Source organism: Abramis brama, assembly GCF_963993115.1.
Source record: "Abramis brama genome assembly, chromosome: 2".
Taxonomy (NCBI): Eukaryota; Metazoa; Chordata; class Actinopteri; order Cypriniformes; family Leuciscidae; genus Abramis; species Abramis brama.
Window position 1 is genome coordinate 16,077,568 of NC_139964.1, and position 14,624 is coordinate 16,092,191.

General features: G+C 35.9%; 1 protein-coding gene across 4 annotated transcripts in view; it reads right to left on the reverse strand.

The window, feature by feature from the left end:
- The window catches only part of LOC311077770 (sialic acid-binding Ig-like lectin 14), a 54,632-nt gene extending 52,059 nt beyond the window's left edge, over positions 1-2,573 (reverse strand). For all 4 annotated transcript variants that reach the window (XM_084106387.1, XM_084106389.1, XM_084106388.1 and 1 more), the window contains exon 1: positions 2,366-2,573. The gene's annotated coding sequence lies outside the window, so the exon portion shown is untranslated. The remainder of the gene's footprint in view (positions 1-2,365) is intronic.
- Positions 2,574-14,624: the final 12,051 nt, after the last annotated feature.

Below are 14,624 nucleotides of genomic sequence, written 5' to 3' on the forward strand. Positions count from 1 at the left end.
ATCTTTCTTTCTTTCTTTCTTTCTTTCTTTCTTTCTCTTTCTTTCTGTCTTTCTTTCTAATTAATCTTTTTCTTTCTTTCTTTCTTTATGTCTTTCTTTATGTCTTTCTTTCTTTCTAATTAATCTTTTTCTTTCTTTCTTTCTTTCTTTCTAACTAATCAATCTTTTTCATTCTTTCTTTCTTATCATTCTTTCTTTCTAACTAATCTTTCTTTCTTTCTTTCTTTCTTTCTAATCTTTCTTTCTTTCTAACTAATCTTTCTTTCTTTCTTTCTTTCTTTCTTTCTCTTTCTTTCTGTCTTTCTTTCTAATTAATCTTTTTCTTTCTTTCTTTCTTTATGTCTTTCTTTATGTCTTTCTTTCTTTCTAATTAATCTTTTTCTTTCTTTCTTTCTTTCTTTCTAACTAATCAATCTTTTTCATTCTTTCTTTCTTATCATTCTTTCTTTCTAACTAATCTTTCTTTCTTTCTTTCTTTCTTTCTAATCTTTCTTTCTTTCTAACTAATCTTTCTTTCTTTCTTTCTTTCTTTCTTTCTCTTTCTTTCTGTCTTTCTTTCTAATTAATCTTTTTCTTTCTTTCTTTCTTTATGTCTTTCTTTATGTCTTTCTTTCTTTCTAATTAATCTTTTTCTTTCTTTCTTTCTTTCTTTCTAACTAATCAATCTTTTTCATTCTTTCTTTCTTATCATTCTTTCTTTCTAACTAATCTTTCTTTCTTTCTTTCTTTCTTTCTAATCTTTCTTTCTTTCTAACTAATCTTTCTTTCTTTCTTTCTTTCTTTCTTTCTCTTTCTTTCTGTCTTTCTTTCTAATTAATCTTTTTCTTTCTTTCTTTCTTTATGTCTTTCTTTATGTCTTTCTTTCTTTCTAATTAATCTTTTTCTTTCTTTCTTTCTTTCTTTCTAACTAATCAATCTTTTTCATTCTTTCTTTCTTATCATTCTTTCTTTCTAACTAATCAATCTTTCTTTCTTTCTTTCTCTTTCTTTCTGTCTTTCTAACTAATTAATATTTTTCTTTCTTTCTTTCTTTCTTTCTTTCTTTCTTTCTTTCTTTCTTTCTAACTAATCAATCTTTCTTTCTTTCTTTCTTTCTTTCCTTCCTTCCTTCCTTCCTTCCTTCCTTCCTTCCTTCCTTCCTTCCTTCCTTCCCTCTTTCTAACTAATCCACCTTTCTTTCTTTCTTTCTTTCTAACTAATCCACCATTCTTTCTTTTTCTTTCTTTCTTTCTTTCTTTCTTTCTTTCTATTTTTTCTTTCTAACTAATCTTTCTTTCTTTCTTTCTTTCTTTCTAATCTTTCTTTCTTTCTAACTAATCTTTCTTTCTTTCTTTCTTTCTTTCTTTCTCTTTCTTTCTGTCTTTCTTTCTAATTAATCTTTTTCTTTCTTTCTTTCTTTATGTCTTTCTTTATGTCTTTCTTTCTTTCTAATTAATCTTTTTCTTTCTTTCTTTCTTTCTTTCTAACTAATCAATCTTTTTCATTCTTTCTTTCTTATCATTCTTTCTTTCTAACTAATCAATCTTTCTTTCTTTCTTTCTCTTTCTTTCTTTCTCTTTCTTTCTGTCTTTCTAACTAATTAATATTTTTCTTTCTTTCTTTCTTTCTTTCTTTCTTTCTTTCTAACTAATCAATCTTTCTTTCTTTCTTTCTTTCTTTCCTTCCTTCCTTCCTTCCTTCCTTCCTTCCTTCCTTCCTTCCTTCCTTCCCTCTTTCTAACTAATCCACCTTTCTTTCTTTCTTTCTTTCTAACTAATCCACCATTCTTTCTTTTTCTTTCTTTCTTTCTTTCTTTCTTTCTTTCTATTTTTTCTTTCTAACTAATCTTTCTTTCTTTCTTTCTAACTAATCTGTCTTTCTTTCTAACTAATCTTACTTTCTTTTTTCTTTCATTCTTTCTTTTTTCTTTCATTCTTTCTTTCTACCTAATCTTTCTTTCTTTTTTCTTTCATTCTTTCTTTCAACCTAATCTTTCTTTCTTTCTTTCTTTCTTTCTTTCTTTCTTTCTTACTAATCTGTCTTTCTTTCTAACTAATATTTCTTTTAATCTATCTTTCTAACTAATCTTTCTTTCTTTTTCTTTCTAACTAATATTTCTTTTAATCTATCTTTCTAACTAATCTTTCTTTCTTTTTCTTTCTAACTAATATTTTTTTTTTCTTTCTTTCTAACTAATTTATCAATCAAAATTTAAACTACTTTAAACTTCATACTACTTCAAACTTCTAACTACTTTTAACTTTTTCAAACTCTCTGGTCCGGCTTTCTCAAGCCAACTTAAAGTTTGTCTCAACAAACTTTTTTTTCTAGTTACATTCAACAATCATAACTTAACTATAGCAGAATAAACTTGTTAATCACTTACAGTCAAATGTTTTCCAAGGCATAACTGTTTGAAGATCGCATTCGTAAGCTAAGCTGCGATGTTTTGCTTTCACTGTTGCACTCTGAACATGCCACAACATATCCGCAATCGCGCTAATTCAAAATAAAAGTCCCGGAGGAAATAATTCACAATAAATGAATAAAATAGTAAAATAAAAAATAAAAAATACCATTTAAATTTTATGGTCAACACACGTACTCTTCCTCCTCTTATACTCACACTCTTCCTCCTCTTATACTCACACTCTTCCTCCTCTTATACTCGTACTCTTCCTCCTCTTATAATCATACTCTTCCTCCTCTTATACTCGTACTCTTCCTCCTCTAACTCATACTCTTCCTCCTCTTATACTCACACTCTTCCTCCTCTTATACTCATACTCTTCCTCCTCTAACTCATACTCTTCCTCCTCTTATACTCGTACTCTTCCTCCTCTTATACTCACACTCTTCCTCCTCTTATACTCGTACTCTTCCTCCTCTTATACTTGTACTCTTCCTCCTCTTATACTCGTACTCTTCCTCCTCTTATACTCACACTCTTCCTCCTCTTATACTCACACTCTTCCTCCTCTTATACACATACTCTTCCTCCTCTTATACTCACTCTTCCTCCTCTTATACTCACACTTTTCCTCCTCTTATACTCACACTCTTCCTCCTCTTATACTCACACTCTTCCTCCTCTTATACTCGTACTCTTCCTCCTCTTATACTCGTACTCTTCCTCCTCTAACTCATACTCTTCCTCCTCTTATACTCACACTCTTCCTCCTCTTATACACATACTCTTCCTCCTCTTATACTCACTCTTCCTCCTCTTATACTCACACTCTTCCTCCTCTTATACTCACACTCTTCCTCCTCTTATACTCACACTCTTCCTCCTCTTATACTCGTACTCTTCCTCCTCTTATACTCAAATCATATAGTAGTTGTACATCTTATACTCTTCCTCCTCTAACTCACACTCTGCGTCCGAAATACTTCCCTACTATATAGTAGTTGTACATATGTACACAGAGGAGTGTTAATTTAACACTGGGCATTTTGCTGAGTTTATTTGTTCCTGTGTAGTTATTCATTAATGATGGAACAGTATTCTAAAGTCTTGTGATGTACAGAGTTGATCTGTGTATATGAATATTTTGTCGATTGTCACCGTTGTTGAGATTCATACGCATATTCTTGATGTAATTGTTTGACTAAGACTTTCTGAAAACACTTTTTTAAAGAAATCATTCTGCACGGCTGGATAACATGATGTAATTTCACAACACTGTTATAACTAACTGCAAATTGAACATCATGCATATACTCAGAAACATGATTATGTAATCATCAATATACATCTGGTCATATTTTCTCCTGCCATAACAAACATATTTTATACAAATACAGTTACAACAGCCAGAGAAAAGTCTACAGAAAAGTAAAGGGTTCAAGAGTAAAGGTGCCACTAATTATTCAATGAAACATAAACATCTAAACCTCTGTTGAACGATCCGAGTTGTGTATCTACACATTAGTGTGTAAAAGGTTTCAACACACTTCTGTGTAAAGAGGAATAACACATTAGTATAATAACACATGTAGTCCTTATATAAACACACAGATGTGTAAAGAAATTACACAGGTTGTGTGTTAAATTCTACACAACATGTGCCATTTTTAACGCATTTCTTTTTACACGTTGTGCTGTTTTCGACACATAATTTTATAAGAGCGCGCCAACATTAATTATCAATGTGCATCATATGCAGTGTTTGCTGTGTTCTCAAACAAACTGGCCTGTGTAAATAAAAGTTAGTTATATATAATATTTTGTCACATTTTAATTGAATTTAAAGTGCAAACTCGGTGAACTGTTATCTCTTCATGAACCTTTGTCAAAAGCAGCATTATCAGTTAGGGGTTGAAGCGTGAATAACTGAATAATGTCCAGTACAGTGAGTCTGTCCAGTCATTGAGCTTGAGACATTGTCTTGTACTTTGTGTGCACATGCATTCTGTACTCGACTATTGATTAAATGGTTTATATTTTTACATCTGCCTGTTTCAGTTTATTTTTTTTAAATTACATCTGGGTATGTAATTACCTGACACAATTGTGTCATCAATGTTAAAATGACTTACTCATTTATTGTGTTAAATTTGAGCACACACACACTATGTGTGTTAATACTGACACAACATGTGTCATTTTTAACACAATTTTAATGTGTCATTTTTAACACAACTCTTTTTAGAACTCTCTTATGAAAATATTGTTTTATCAGTTACACTGGACCATGAAAATATGACAATACTTTATTACTATTGGAAACATCGACTCATTACAGGAAATATAAGCTCATCTTCTCAGAATCTATGGAGTGATAAATGTGAATAAATAATCTTAGTGTGAATTACTTCATCAGCTTTGATGGAAGGTGTTGCAGAAAAGCAGAAGTAAATGTACAGAGACAGAGAAGTGAAGAGAGAACCAAGAAATCAGCCACGAACAACATGACGCACTCTCAAATAATGAAATATATGAAAAATAAGACAAAAATAATCAAAGTTGATTTATTAAATACCCAATGGGATCAAAATATTAGTTTTGTGGCTTTTAGTTCTTATCTATCAGCTCAGAGCTCATTTATGCTAGTGAACTCCTTTGACATGATACATATTTAACATGTACACATTCACTTCTGAGAACATGAGCCAAACATATTCATGATCTGCTGCTACAGTGATTTTTGTCCAATCAAATGCTCTGAACTTTGAGAAAGTCCCTCCCCCTAAACCATGTGACACAGACTAGCAAGTAGCAAAAGACTATTGGACATTTCTAAAAGTGACGAGCGTTTGACAAGTTCAACACAAACTTCCTGTTTCAGAGAGAAATATGTGAGAACAGGACAGAAGAAAGTGCAGATCAGCCGCTCATGAGGCCTTAAATAAAACATCAGAGTGTTTCTAATGTGAATGTAAGAGAGACTCACCGTGAATCATGAGCAGAAAGAAGATCAGAGGAAGAGGAGGAGCCATTCTGACCCACATCAGCATAACATATATCTATAATACAGCATTAATATATTCATCACTTAAACAATATGTAAATCACCCTATTCTTAACATTTCTCATGTAAAGACACGTATGTTATATGAGCAATAATCATCAGTTTCATTTAAGCAAGAGTGTGTTTGTCTTACCGTGTTGAAGCTTATCAGATCAACAGCAACCAAATGACTGACTGTTTTAACACAAGCACTTTAGCTTTACAGTGAAGCTTTGTGTGGTTAACACTGTTTATTAACACCCAGCGACAGAAACATCACAGTCCCTCCCTCAACAAGAGGACAACATTACTGAACTAAACCTACTGAAAGAAAAATGATGATCTTTTTCTGTAAGATGAAGATGAATAATGGTGAGGATGAATGAAGATGAATGATAGTGATTTACAGGTGAGGCTCATCAAGGTGGATGTCAGTCGCAGGAGATGGTGACCTCTGGTGGCAGTTTGAGGGATTGAACGAGCACATATGAGACGAGATGTGTCTGACTGCAGAACTATATATGTGACAGCAGTTTCAGATATGGAAGACATTTTCTGCCAAAATTAAATAAATCAATTAAGTTATAAAAATGCAAACTAAAACCAGATTAACCACTTCATTACAGAAAACTGTATGCAAAATATGTGACAAAATTGAGAATGGAATTGAATGATTTAATTTTAATTAAAATTTTCATGGTGACATTTTCAATATTAAAATGAAAAGGCAAACATGAAAAAAAACGTTTTTACAAAGCTTTTTATTAACGCTCACGCAATAATAGTGACACAATTCAAATTCAAATGTAAAGTTTAGCTGTCATTTTATTTCCTCTTTTATTTCACACTTTTAGTTTTAATTTTCAGCGACAACCTAAATGCAAATTCTATGTTAATAACAGAGGTGTCAAGTAACGAAGTACAAATACTTCGTTACATTACTTAAGTAGAAATTTTGGGTATCTATACTTTACTGGAGTAATTATTTTTCAGACGACTTTTTACTTCTACTCCTTACATTTTCACGCAATTATCTGTACTTTCTACTCCTTACATTTTAAAAATAGCCTCGTTACTCCTAGTTCATTTCGGCTTGTTTTCATTCCGGCTTGTCGTCGTTAAAAAAAAAAAGGCCAATTACACAAACGGTTAATAGATCTGAGTCCCGCCTCCTGAACACACATCGCTAAACTGATTGGCTTTGTGTTTTCTTTCTAACTTGTGAGAGGCTGTAGTCGGTTGTGCGAAGCGCCAAAACAACTCCTCCGAGTCCTAAGGAAACCTAGATGCGGTAAGCGAGGGAGAAATCAACAGTTCTGTGCTCAAGAATACGGGGCAAATCGCGTCAAATATTGATTTGGGGACAGACGTTTTTACAATATAATGGCAATCGTAACATAACACTAACATCATCGTTAGTGTGTGTGTGTGTGTGTGTGTGTGTGTCAAATCAAATCAAGTATATTTGTATAGCGCTTTTCACAATACAGATTGTATCAAAGCAGCTTCACAGTATTAAATTAAAATAAAATAATACAACAAGGTTTGTTTCTAGTGGAATTTATTGATTGATAGAATAAAAATTAAATATCCCCAAAATGTGTGAGAGAGAGAGAAAGAGTGTGTGTGCGTGAGAGAGAGAGAGAGTGTGTGTGTGTGCAACTCTACATTATAGGGTCAAAATATCCCCACAAAGATGTCAATATCCAAAATCCTTGTCCTTTTGGGGATTTTTTTTCTTCTTCAGAAAACAGCTTATAAATCAGACTTGTTTTTTGAAAATGTAAAAATGCAGACAGTTTTCTGTGATAGGTAAGGTTAGTCTATAGGGGGCTAGAATACACAGTTTGTTTGTACAGTATAAAAATCATTATGTCTATGGAAAGTCCCCATAAAACATGAAAAAATAACATTGCTTGGTCTGTTGAAGGCTGGTCTTGCTGAAATGAGAGGCCTGTTGATCAAATCATCCCAGTCTCATCAGCTGGACTGAAAGAAGTTTCAGTGCTCTTAGGACACTGAAAACATGGCTCAGAGCAATGGTCACAAGTGACACTTGACAGTATTGCTGTGTGTCGTGTCCAACAGGACAAACTGGACAGTATTGCTGTGAAACATATGCCAACAGTTAATTTCTGTTAAATGATTAGTTCACTTAGTTAAAACTGAAAATTCTGTCATCATTTACTCACTCTCGAGTTGTTTCAAACCAGTTTCTTTCTTCTGCTGAACACAAAAGAAGATATTTTGAAGAATGTCGATAACCAGACAGTTGATGGTAGCTATTGACTTCCATAGTATTTTTTTTTTTCCTACTATGGAAGTCAATGGGGTCCATCCACTGTCTGGTTATCGACATTCTTCAAAATATATTCTTTTGTGTTCATCAGAAGAAAGAAATTCATAAAGGATTGAAACAGTTTGAGGGTGAGTATATGATTTTCATTTTTGGGTGAACTATATCCCTTTAATGAAAGATGCAGACATGTGTTTGGCTTCTTCAAAAAGCAAGGAACAAGACAGTATTGCACTATTGCATTGCACTATGAGCGGAGTAAAGTTAAGTCTCTGTTAAACTGCCACCATGTCTTTATTAGTTATTTGTAACATTACAGAATTAAATAATTTACGTATTGTTAAGGTCAATATAGACTAAAAACCTTAAAACATTACCCTATTAATTTCCTGATTCCTCCGCTTATTTAGCTTATTTATTTAGAAAATTAACTTTATATGGGCATATATACGGCTGAAACAGGTAGCCTAATGCATCATCCCAAATTTTTCAACATCAACATTTTAATATAATTATAGTCAAATATGGCCTTTAGAAAAATGTGTTTTTTTGAGGAGCTGGAGTAGTGCACTATATAGGCCCCTGTGGCGCGGCCTAAGCTTTTGTCCTTAATGGCATTTTTTTCCTTACATTACTTTTACTTTTATACTTTAAGTAGTTTTGAAACCAGTACTTTTATACTTTTACTTGAGTAAAAAGCTTGAGTTGATACTTCAACTTCTACAGAAGTCTTTTTAAACCCTAGTATCTATACTTCTACTTGAGTAATGAATGTGAATACTTTTGACACCTCTGGTTAATAAATGGGTGGGGCTTATTCAAGAGCAACGGTGCTACAGACACGCCTTCCATAAAGTGATGTCGTTGACGCCCCGTGTGAATGAGGGTGATTGAGTGAGTGTGAATGGCTAAATGTGTGATACGAAGTTATTGAAATGTGATCATATTGTAATCGAGACGAGTCATGGCGGAATCTGTAAGTCAGCTTTTGCGGGAAGCTGCCGAAGCACTGGAACGAGAGGAGAACAACACAAACCAGACTGTCCAGCAAGCGTCAAACCCTCGGCCCACTGCAGTTCCTCAGCCTGAGTCGCGGGCATCTTCAGTTGCCAGAGAAACTGTTCAGCGTAAGTAGGCCATGTTATGATGTTAGACTAGACCATAATCGATGAGGTTCATTCATGTATTAGCCCAGGGGTTCTTAACCTTTTTGATGTCGGGGCCCAAATTTTACAGTACAAAGTGGCCCAGGGCCCATTCAGATATTAGCACTGTATTGGTTTATTGATCTCACCCTTGGTTTGATTTGTATTCAATAACTAAATGAAATCCACTTGCAGTTTAACAGTTTATTATTCATGTGTATGTAAACCTCCACATACAATTATTAATGGAACAAATCAATCTGCATCAAGAACAAATTTAAAGGCTCAAGTCAGGCATATTAACACAAAAATCAGTTAGATTTGACAAATTTTACTTACAAAAAAATAGAAAATGTATATAAATAAAATAAAAACAATAAAATGTGTTTCTAAAATAAATAAATTCAAAATAATATTTTTCAAATTAAATAAATAAGTTGTAAATGAAAATTGAAATAAAGTGCAAATGAAAACAAAAAAAAGCTTTATAATCTGCAAAATAATTTGATAATTGTTTCAGCAGTTTAAATTTTTTCATGGCAGAACCTGAAGTTGCTCTTCATATCTGTTATAAATTAACAATAACAGTCACAGCAGTACATTTTGAACAAGCTACAACTCCCTATTTATGTTCCCCTCCGCATATATCCGCAGCGGCAGGTAAAACCTGTAGCTGCCATCAAAGGCAACTCATATATTTAAGTTAAATATGGTTGGCAGTTAAAATATATATATATATATATATATATATATATATATATATATATATATATATATATAAGGTTAAAAATCATATGATTAAAATAAATTATGTCTCATGGCCAATAAATAATAATTTCATGTTTATTTCTTTTTGTTAAAAACTTTGTGTAAAAAGAGGGAACTTATTTTTTGTTCCGTGTGGAAAATATAGTTTGTTGTTATGGGGACGCTGCATGGGTGCACTTGCTAAGATCATAGAGAGAGATATGTGCTGCGGCTTGCGAAGCCTGCTGTCTGAAGAAGATTTTAAAGTTATCCATAAGTTTTGTCGGTGAATTGTGAAGATGAATACCCCCCTATGTTTACCCTCTCGGGTTCATGCGGCCAATGAGGTATATTTTCTGTCTTTGTCATTTATTTGTGTTACGCGACTGTGTTTGTAACAAGCCAATTAAGATATTATTTTACATGGCATAAATTTATGTTTTTATTTATTTGTTTTCTATGTAATTTCGTTTATTGTCTGCAAGTATGTCACAAATTTAAGGTTAATTTATGCTTTCTGTGTTTTATTTATACCAGTTCTGACGGCAATATGGCAATATGTCAATAAAGGAACATGTCAAGACATGTTTGAAGATTCTGTCACCAAATAAATGCCCGTTGAAACCCAGGAACGACTTGAGCCTTTATTAAAACTCGAGGGGAGTAACAGTCAGAACTCAGCCTGCTTCGTGCTGGAGGAGAAGAGAGCGAGCCATTAACGAGCAGCTCGTTACATCGTTAACTACGCTCACGAGCATCAAAGACAACACGAACTGCGTGCACTGAAAACCCGACAAGTGGCAACCGGAGTCCAGAAGTGTCGTGTGGTCAAGCTACAAAGAAGTAACACATTTAAACAAGTTAAATGTTAAGAAGTAGTTTAATCCTGCTAACTTTAAAGGGACTCTAAAGTGCTAAAAGAGGTTGAAGTGTATGTTTCTGCAATTCAAGTTTAAATTTAAGTGTATGTTCATTTCTTTGTAAGGTGATTATTACAAACGAATTGCAAGTCTAATCACAAGTTATTTGTTAAGTTAAAGGTGCACTAAAGCATTTTAAAGGGCAAGTCATATTGGTTTTCTTTGACATTGAAGGCCATTTCTTTATTTCATACAGGGTGAAAACAGTTCATAATTTGCATTAAGGCGTTCATTACACATTTTAAATTAATTCTAACAAAGTTCATATTTACAGTTATAAAGTATTATATCCCATAGTTCATTACAATAATTTAGGTAACCTTACAAACACACAAGTAATTTGACCTTAAGTCAATACACATACATCAGCTCAAGTAGTGAAATGTCTGAGCCTGAAGTCCAAGGAAGTGAAGCTGTGAAGTTGCAGGAGCAAGCAAGCCCCGATGAAGAAACTGTAGACTCAAGTCCACAGCAAGAGGCAAATACAAGTCAAGCCGTTGAAGAAGATGCTTTGAGAAAAAGCCAAAGAACCAGAAAGCTTACTGAAAAGGGCCAAGCTTTACATGAAGAAAGAATGAATAAGCTTCAGTGTCGCTTTAAGACCAATTATGACAAATGGAAAGTGATTGCCAAACAAGCTAAGAGAGCACTCGATGCACCTAGCACTGCAAGTTTACAGGATCACATCGTAAGGGTCCAAAATGCTTCAGGAGAAGTAAAGCAAACCTATCATGAGTTGCGCAGTTACGACACTCCTGACAGTGATACCCGTCGCAGAGTAGACACATGTCATGCTGTTTCTGTAAGGATAATAGAACAAGCAACAGAGATTCTTAAAGAAGAGGAAAGTGGTAAATACCCAGCTAAAAGGTCAACTCACTGGAGTGAGGCTGGCTCGGTGTTCCAATCAGCAGCATCTCACAGGTCTAAACGTGCGGGTAGTGCAATCACACGTTCAAGTCATTCGAGTAAGTCATCTGTGAAGAAACAAGAAGCAGCAGCAGAATTGGCTGCTACTGAAGCCACCTTGAAAGTGATGCAAGAAATGGAGCGTGAGCAAAGGGAACTTGAAAATCTTGAAGCTGAAAACAGAAAAAGACTTGCACAACAAGAAGCAGAAAATGCTGAAAAACAAAAGGCATTAGAAGAAAAGCGAAGGCAGATAGAGCGCTTTGAAACTGTCAAGAAAATGGAAGCCGCCAAAGCACGTCTGAAAGTCTACGAACAAGAATCAACTTCAGATGAAGAAATATCAGACCTTCTACACAGTAAGTCCAAGCCTAAGAAAGCTGCACCTTACCTGGTTAGTTTGCCTGAATTTCACCTTGCACAAACCACTGCTAACCCGCAACAACGCACTGTGCCACAAGAGGCCACAAGCCGGCAACATGCAACCAATGCTACACAAGAAGATAGCACTACTGCATTAGCCAGAGCATTAGCAGAGTCAATCAACATAAGCCGTTTACCAGTACCAGAACCTTCAGTCTTCATTGGAGACCCACTCAAATACAGAGATTGGAAAATGTCCTTTCAAACCCTGATAGACAGGAAGAACATCCCAGTAAATGAAAACCTCTACTACCTCCGCAAGTATATTGGTGGGTCAGCAAGAAAAGCAATTGAGAGCTATTTTCTGTTGGGGACGGACACAGCATATCTTGCAGCATGGGACATTCTGGAGGAAAGGTATGGAAGCTCATTTGTAATCGCCAAAGCCTTCAGGGATAAGCTCACATCGTGGCCAAGGATAGGACCAAAGGACTGTGCTGAACTACGAGAGTTCTCAGACTTTCTCAGAGGCTGTGAAGCAGCAATGTTCCAGATTAAAAATCTTGAAGTTCTCAACGACTGCAGCGAAAACCAGAAAATGCTAAGCAAGCTTCCTGATTGGTTAACAGCAAGTTGGAATAGAAAAGTCATTGAGATACAAGAGCAAAGCGGATCATTTCCAACATTCAGCAACTTTGTCGACTTCGTCACAAGAGAGGCCAAGATAGCGTGCAATCCAGTAACGTCGCTTCATGCACTAAAGGCAAGTGACTCTGAAAAAACAAAGACCCCAAAGACCAGAAGTGTTGGTGCAAAGGTGCTAGCAAGCAGCTCAGAAGAGAAACCAGACATTAAGATGTGTATCTTCTGTGAAAGGCCAAACCATGGAATTCATGTTTGCCGAAAGTTCATGGACAAGTCAATTACTGAACGAGTCAAGTTTGTACAAACTAAGGGCTTGTGCTTTGGATGTCTCAGCCCTGGACACCATTCAAAGAAATGTGAAAGGAGAAGTGTTTGTAACACATGCAAAGGAAATCATCCAACATGCTTACATCAGGAACGTGACAAGGAAGTCAAAAGGACAAAGGATTCTGACAAGGAACAAAAGGACACAAGGGAAACCAAACAAGCAAGTACAGAAACACCAAACAAGGCAATATCCAACCGTGTTGTACAAAACACTAACAGTGATCTCACATCCACAATCATTCCAGTTTGGTTATCCACAACAAGCAATCCAGAGCACGAGGTTCTTGTCTATGCCCTTCTGGACAGTCAGAGCGACACCACATTCGTTCTTCAAGAAAAGGCGGACGCTCTAGTCACTGAAAAGAAACAAGTGCAGTTGAAACTTTCTACACTGTCATCCAGGGACACAGTCATTCTAAGTCAAAAGCTATTAGGGCTACAAGTCAGAGGCTTCTACACATCCAAGAGAATACCTCTCCCAACGACATACACAAGAGACTTTATCCCTGCCAATCTAAGTCATATTCCCACACCTAAGATAGCAAGAGCATGGCCTCACCTAGAGCACCTTGCTGAAGAGATAGCTCCCATGATAGAGTGTGATGTCGGCCTGCTTATAGGGTACAATTGTTCGCAAGCTCTGATACCCAGAGAAGTAGTGTCAGGGAAGGACAATGAACCATTCGCTCAAAGAACAGACCTTGGTTGGACTATAGTCGGCGGTACTGATCCCTGTGTGGACTATGGTGACGCTATAGGAAGCAGCCACAGAGTCATAGTCAAAGAAGTGACACCTTCTGTTCAGTCACCAACCTCCTTACCAAATGAAGTCATGTACGTCTGTCGTACACAAGTCAAAGAGCTAGTCACATCACTAGATGTGATCAAAGTACTGGAGTCCGATTTCAATGAACGCCGCGTGGAGGACTCTCACTTCTCCCAAGAGGATCTGCGTTTCATTTCCATAATGGAGGAAGGAGTGAAAATGAAAGCAAATGGTCACTGCGAGTTGCCCTTGCCCTTTAAGAAGGACAGACCAAATCTGCCAGACAATAAAATCTGTGCCGAACACAGACTCAAATGTCTAAAGAAAAGATTTGAGAAAGACACGCAATACCACAAAGACTACACAACATTCATGAATGAAACAATTACACGTGGAGATGCAGAAAAGGTTCCATTTGATGAGCTGGACAAAAGCCCCTCCTGGTACATCCCTCACCATGGTGTCTACCACCCCCAGAAACCTGGAAAAATAAGAGTCGTGTTCGACTGCTCGGCAAAGTACGAAGGTGTGTCATTAAATGACTTTCTGCTTACTGGGCCAGAGTTGACCAACAGCTTGGTAGGTGTTCTATGTCGGTTTCGTAAGGGTCAAGTAGCGGTGATGTGCGACATAGAACGCATGTTTCATCAATTCCATGTCAAGCCAGAAGATCAAGACTACTTCCGATTTCTGTGGTGGGATAATGGAAGCTTTTACTCCAACCCCTCTGTCTACCGTATGCGTGTTCATTTGTTTGGAGCCGCTTCGTCACCCGGCTGCGCAAACTACGGCCTCAAGTACATCGCAGCTCAAGGGCAAGGTCATTTCAGTGATGCCACAATCCGTTTCATTGAGAGAAACTTCTATGTGGATGATGGCCTAATAAGTGTCCACTCAGAAGAAGAGGCTATCCAGTTGGTAAATGAAGTAAGACAACTCTGCAATACAGGCAAGTTGCGACTTCATAAGTTCATATCAAACAGCCAACAAGTATTAGCATCCCTCCCAAAGGAAGACTGTGCAGAGACAGTAATGAAACAAGACCTAGCTCTTGGCGAACAACAGATTGAGAGA